The sequence below is a fragment of the Sinocyclocheilus grahami genome, unplaced genomic scaffold (assembly GCF_001515645.1).
Source record: "Sinocyclocheilus grahami isolate Dianchi unplaced genomic scaffold, SAMN03320097.WGS_v1.1 scaffold2545.1, whole genome shotgun sequence".
NCBI lineage: Eukaryota > Metazoa > Chordata > Actinopteri > Cypriniformes > Cyprinidae > Sinocyclocheilus > Sinocyclocheilus grahami.
Window position 1 is genome coordinate 14421 of NW_015507724.1, and position 6816 is coordinate 21236.

The following is a 6816-nucleotide window of genomic DNA, read 5'->3' on the forward strand; positions in this document are numbered from 1 at the left end:
CAAAACAGTTGCGTTCGATCCTTCGCTGGCTGTGCTGATTTAAATCTAGCAGGTCTGTTTGTGTCTCATGTCGCAAGTTCAGTGACACAGGTAGTGACAATTTTCTCTGGGCCAATCCGTGATCAGCAGAGTTTACACGTCACGTTTTGGTAACGGTACGGTACGCTTGGAACCCCAACCAAGGTGGTACTAAAAAAAGTACCAGGTACTGTACCCAGTGGAAAACCCCCCAAAAGTGAACCGTACCGACCGAGCCGTACCGTGCCGTACCATGCAGTGGAAAAGCACCAAGAGAGTCACACCACGTGAAAGTGAAACCTGAGCAGTGAACTAATTTTCGGCAGCCGAAATTTCGGTGCATCTCTAATTATTGGCGACATCAGAAATTGATATTTTATAACAGATGCTTTTTTGAACATTTTAGCAATTTAAAAATTGTTGTAGAGTGACAATGAAGTGTCAGTTGTAGTGATGACCTGTAGAGGGCAGGCTAAAGCTGTATTGATATTTGCTTAAAAAGCAGCAGAGAAGAACTTGGTGTGTGTGTAAATTGACTTCACCTGTGAGGTGATCGAGTGTACTGCTGGTTGATGCATTCTGTTGAGTAAATGCACTCTTGAACAGATCTCATGCCTCCTCAAGTTATTACATTTTGGCGACGAGGATAAGCAAAGGGGAATACTTTGAGGACGGAAGGAGTTTTTTGGAAGGTGAAAAGGTGAAGAAGAAAAGAAACTGGATCTCTATGAGTTGGAGCTTTGGAAAAGATGGCCAATCTGGTAGGAACAGTCACACCATTTGATAGTCAGTCCCAGTCTTGGGAAGAATATTGTGAAATATTGCAACATTTCTTCGAGGCAAATGAGATTACAGAAGCAGCCAAGCAGAAAGCTATATTGTTGAGCACTGTGGGAAGTCAAACATACAGTCTACTGAGAAATTTATTAAGTACAGTTAAACCAGGCTCAAAGACGTTTGATGAATTAATGGACTTAAAGAGCATTTCAACCCAAAGCCCAGTGAAATTGTACAACGATTTAAATTCAATTCAAGATCAAGAGAAGAGGGGGAAACTGTGCTTGATTATGTAGCAGTATTGAGGAAATTGGCTCATGATTGTGATTATGGAGAAAAACTGACAGAAATGCTTCGGGATAGACCGGTATGTGGCATAAATGATGACCGTATTCAACGTAGACTATTGGCAGAAACTGATTTAACATTTGAGAAGGCATTGAAAATAGCCCAAGCAATGGAAACAGCCAATAAAGATGTGAGAGATTTGCAAGTTCAACGCCCAGAAACATCCATTTCAGTAAGAGTGCATGAAATGTCAGTAAAGCAAGATGATGGTCAAGGTAGAGCATGTTACAGATGCGGAAGTTTGCAACATTTGGCTAACGAATGTATATTTGCTTCTGAGAAATGTCATAAATGTGGAAAACAAGGACACATAATGAAAGTATGTAGATCAAAAACTTCCCTTGGGGAATCCAACTTCCAAGGGGGAGTTAGACGTGAAAGAGGAGGACAAAGAATGTGAGCAGAGATGAAAAAAGTGCATCTGAGGAAGAAGGTATTTTTACAGTTTACAGGAAACAGGAATTCCAAAAGTAGCGCCGCTTACCATCACATTGGCTGTTAATGAGTCAAATGCACAGTTTGAAGTGGATACAGGATGTGGTGTGACAATAATGAATAGGTCCAACTTTGCCAAATTGTGGGAAACAGATAAAATTCCTAAATTAAAGACTTGTTCTTTGAATTTAAAGACTTACACTGGCCAAGCTCTAACCGTGTTGGGTTATGCACAAGTAGAAGTCCGATACAAAGGCACAGTGAAGGAGTTACCGGTAGTGGTAGTACCCAGAACAGGACCCAATTTATTGGGCAGAGAATGGATTAAGGAATTGGGGAAGGAATGGGAGGCTCTACATAGGATGCAAGGGGTGAAAAATTTAACTTTGCCTGAAGTCCTTAGCCAACATGAAGAATTGTTTAAAGAGGAGTTGGGGGAATTGAAGGGTCCACCAGCAAAGATTTATGTAGATAAGGAAGCGGTTCCAAGGTTTTTCAAAGTCCGACCGGTCCCTTATGCAATGAAGGCAAAGGTTGAAGTTGAAATAGAACGCCTGTTAAGAGAACACATCATAGAACCTGTTAAGCACTCTGAATGGGCTGCACCTGTAGTACCTGTTTTAAAGTCTGATAATACCATACGTCTATGTGGGGACTACAAGCTAACGGTAAACAGAGTTTCAAAGTTGGAACAATACCCTATTCCTCAGATAGAGGATTTGTTTGCAACTTTGTCGGGTGGACAGAAGTTCACAAAATTGGATATGAGCCATGCTTATCATCAGATTGCATTAGATGCAGAGTCCAGGAAATATGTCACAGTGAATACCCACAAAGGGCTGTTTACTTACCGTGTTTTACCTTTTGGAGTCTCTTCTAGCCCCACCATCTTCCAACGGACCATTGAGGGGGTACTGCAAGGTCTTCCACATGTGGCAGTTTTCCTTGATGATATCCTGGTAACCGGTCGTAATGATGAAGAGCATCTTCAAACTCTTGCTAGAGTATTGGATAGATTGCAGGAAGCAGGACTGCGGTTGAAAAGGAGTAAATGTTCCTTCATGGAAAAAGAGGTAATGTTCTTGGGTCATAAAGTGGATAACACAGGCCTCCATCCCGCACCAGAAAAGGTGACAGCTATTCAAAATGCTCCCTCACCAAAGAATGTGACAGAATTTAAGGCTTATTTAGGACTTTTAAATTATTACGATAAGTTCTTGCCCAGCCTGTCTACTGTTTTAGCCCCTTTGCACAAATTGCTGCGAAAAGATGCCAAATGGAACTGGGCTGGGGAACAAGAGGCTGCTTTTGCTCAGTCTAAAAAAATGATTCACTCCGTACAAGTTCTGGTCCATTATGACCTCCAGAAGGATGTGATTTTATCATGTGATGCTTCTCCTTGTGGCTTAGGTGCAGTTCTTTCGCATAAGATGCCTGATGGAAATGAAAGACCCATAGGATTTATGTCACGAACATTGAATCAAGCTGAGCGGAATTATTTGCAGTTGGACACAGAAGGGTTGGCTGTAATGTTTGGCTTACAGCGCTTCCATAAGTATCTGTATGGTCGAAAATGTACAATCGTTACGGACCATAAACCCTTGTTGTCTTTATTTAACGAGTTAAAAGCTGTTCCCCAAATGTCCTCTCTTAGAATCCAGCAATGGGCTGTGACCCTGAGAGCATACGAATGCAACATCATCTACAAGGCTGGCAACGCAGACGCTCTAAGTCGACTACCATTGCCAATGGAATCTTCCACCGAGCAGGAGGAAAGAGTTCTGGAGAATGCTGATATCACCCTGATTACAGCAGAACAGGTGAGGGAGTGGACAAGAAAAGATCCAGTATTATCTCGGGTAAGAGAAACAGTGCAACGTGGATGTTTGCATGAATTAAAAGGAACAGAGTTTGACCCGTTCACATTAAGGAAAGATGAATTAAGCGTACAGGATGGTTGTGTGCTTTGGGGGGCCCGAGTAATCATTCCCAGTGTGGGTAGACCAGACGTTCTTAAACAATTGCATCAGTGTCACCCAGGAGTGTCTAGGATGAAAGCTTTGGCCAGAAGTTGTGTGGTGGCCCAAGTTAGATCAGGATGTGGAAAGGCTGGTTAAAACCTGTTGTACATGCCAAGAGCATAGGAATGTTACAGCTGTTGCCCCACTGCATCCTTGGAATTGGCCGGACAAACCATGGCAACATTTGCATGTGGATTATGCAGAACCATTCATGGGAAAAATGTTCTTTGTTTTGATTGATGCACATTCAAAATGGATGGACGTGTATCCAGTGAATTCAGCCACATCTGCCTCCACTATTGAATGTTTGCGGAAGAGCTTCAGTAACCATGGATTACCAGAACTGATTGTATCAGATAATGGTACTTGCTTCAGTAGTGCCGAATTCAAAGAGTTCCTTCATAAAAAGTATGGCATGTTACTTCTGCACCTTACCATGATTCCAGTAATGGTTTAGTGGAACGGGCTGTCCAAATTGTTAAAAACATGCTAAAAAAATGTTGATGGAACAATAGCAACTAGATTGTCTCGTTTTATTCAGTTATAGGATCACTCCTCAGACCACCACAGGGCTCTCTCCAGCGGAAATGTTGTATAGAAGGAAATTATGCTGTTCAATGGACTTTATACATCCTGATTTGACAGGGAAAATTCATGAACAACAACAAAAGCAAAAAATCTATCATGATAAAAAGGCTCGTGAACAGAGTTTTTGTATTGGAGATCCAGTACTTACTTGGAACTTTACTTATGGACCGAAAATGGATTCCGGGCCATATAGTGACTGTGACTGGACCACTTTCTTATAAAGTAATGGTGGGCGATGGGCGAGTGGTTTGACGGCATGTGGATCAAATTCATGCCTTACAGAAATTGCTTGTAAACCCTTCAGAAGAGGGAATGGACTGTAAATTCCTTGATTTCGACATTCCTGGAAGCTCAACACCTGTAGTTGCTAAAGAGACTGAGGGAACAGGGACTGAGGACATTTCTAGTAAAACTAATCCCTCTGAAGCATCTGGGGATTCCTCTCAACATTCGGAGATAATCACTGAAATGAATAAATCTGCTAGTCCTGTTGTAATTATGAGAGGGTCACAAAGAACCAGGAAGTTGCCTACCCATTTGAAAGATTATGAACTGAAGTAATATTGAATGTGAATTGAAGACTGAAAAAAAAAGAAGAAAAAAAGTGAATTGTAAATTGTAAACTGTAATTGTGATTATTATGTAAGCTTGTGGGAAAAGGGATGTTGTAGAGTGACAATGAAGTGTTAGAGATGCTAAAAAGAATTACTGGAGAAATTATTGTAATTCTATAGGGGAGGAGGTTAATGTCAGTGAAGTATGGGGTATGTTAAGAAAGATGGGTGGTTTTAAGAGAAATTTTGGAATGCCTGTTTTAAATAATGGGGAAGGATTAGCTGTGACTAATGCTGATAAGGCAGAAATGTTAGCAGAGGTGTTTGTTAAAGTACATAGCAATAATAATATATCAGAAGAAATGGAAATAAATAGAGAACAAGGTATAAAGGAACATCCAAATATTAGGATGGAGAAAGGGCCTTCTAATGAACATCTTGATGTGGAATTCTCACTAAATGAATTAAAGAGAGCTGTTGGAAGAGTTAAAAAAAACTTCACCAGGAAAGGATGAGATATGTTATATGATGATGATCAAAAATGTATCTGATCTGAACTTTTTATTGCGTCTTTTTAATAAAGTGTGGAGATCAGGGAGACTTCCTTCTTCATGGAAACACGGGGTTATTATTCCTATATTAAAGCCAGCCAAGAACAAGCATAATGCTGACAGTTATAGACCTATAGCACTATGAGAGAAATTCTTAGTTATCTGAAGATAACAGGATTAGAAAGTAGAATCTAAATGTCATAATAATACTACCGGTTGGTTTATTTATGGAATGTTTTTTTATTGTTTTTATTTTTCATTTTAAATCATATTATTAATAATTTTTGTTTTTCCTTTTTTTTTTTTTTTTGTGGTTCCTTTTTCCCTCTTTCCCGTTAATGCTTCACACTCCAGTCCAGTTGGTGGCGGTAATACACCATAAGTTGGCTTGTCAACCGCCATAAAATCGTACAAGAAGAAGAAGAAGACAATGAAGTGTCAGTTGTAGTGATGACCTGTAGATGGCAGGCTAAAGCTGTATTGGTATTTGCTTAAAAAGCAGCAGAGAAGAACTTGGTGTGTGTGTAAATTGACTCCACCTTTGAGGGGATCGAGTGTACTGCTGGTTGATGCATTCTGTTGAGTAAATGCACTCTTGAACAGATCTCATGCCTCCTCAAGTTTAAAAAAAAAATGATTTTTTTACACGGCACCCTTGCTCTCGACAGGTGCCGCGGCACCCCGGTTGGGAAACACTGGTCTAGAGTCTGTAATCGCTCTGAGGACACGCCGATAGTTAAGGCCATGAGAACAAGTTTAAATGAAACAAGCGTTCTCATGTATGCGTTTCAACTGGGGTTCGCTGTATTCAGCAGCATAATCTCAATGTTATGGTTGTTTATTTCTAAGGTTGATGTTTTCATTAGCTGTGTGAGTGTGCGGTTGATTTCAGCTGAGTCAGAAGCACGTGTTTATCGCTCCTAATGGCTTCTATACATATACGAATTTAATATTAATGACCGTCATTCAACGTATTTCCGCAGTGTGTATTCACAACGTCATTCAACGTATTTCCTTCCCCTGCTGGACTGCCACTCAATACTTATTAGAGATTCATAATTTCTGATCCGCTTGAATATGTGCTAGGAAAAATAATTGGACGGTTACAACTGAGCGCTCAAATGGACACAATAGTCCAATTATTCTAAGCAAGTACAAGCAGCGCTTTAAAAAAAAACACGTAACTACAGTCGTTTTCCTCTGGTTCCTCACTTGCTGAGCTTGGGGTGATGCTTCCCCCATAAATATATTATTAAGCATAATTTCCTGCTAACTTTCTTATTTCATTCTCATTGGTTAACGCTATGTTGACAAATATGCAACTGTCAAATATTGCTCGTTGTTTAAGGCTAGTTGTTCAGTAACATGTTGGTTTGCTAGGCACGCCGTTGCTTTAGGCTTATTGGTTGTACTTTGACACACTGGTAACATTAACGTTACCCAGTTAAACTTACCACAGCTGAGGCTTGTTTTTAAATCTGTTTAAGACTGTCTGATATGAAACAGGCTTGCTGCTTAAGGCTC

General features: G+C 40.3%; 1 pseudogene; it reads left to right on the forward strand.

Annotated features, from left to right (window-relative positions):
- The first annotated feature begins 767 nt into the window (after positions 1–767).
- LOC107575274 (uncharacterized protein K02A2.6-like) lies at positions 768–4439 on the forward strand (annotated as a pseudogene).
- The last annotated feature ends 2377 nt before the right edge of the window (positions 4440–6816 follow it).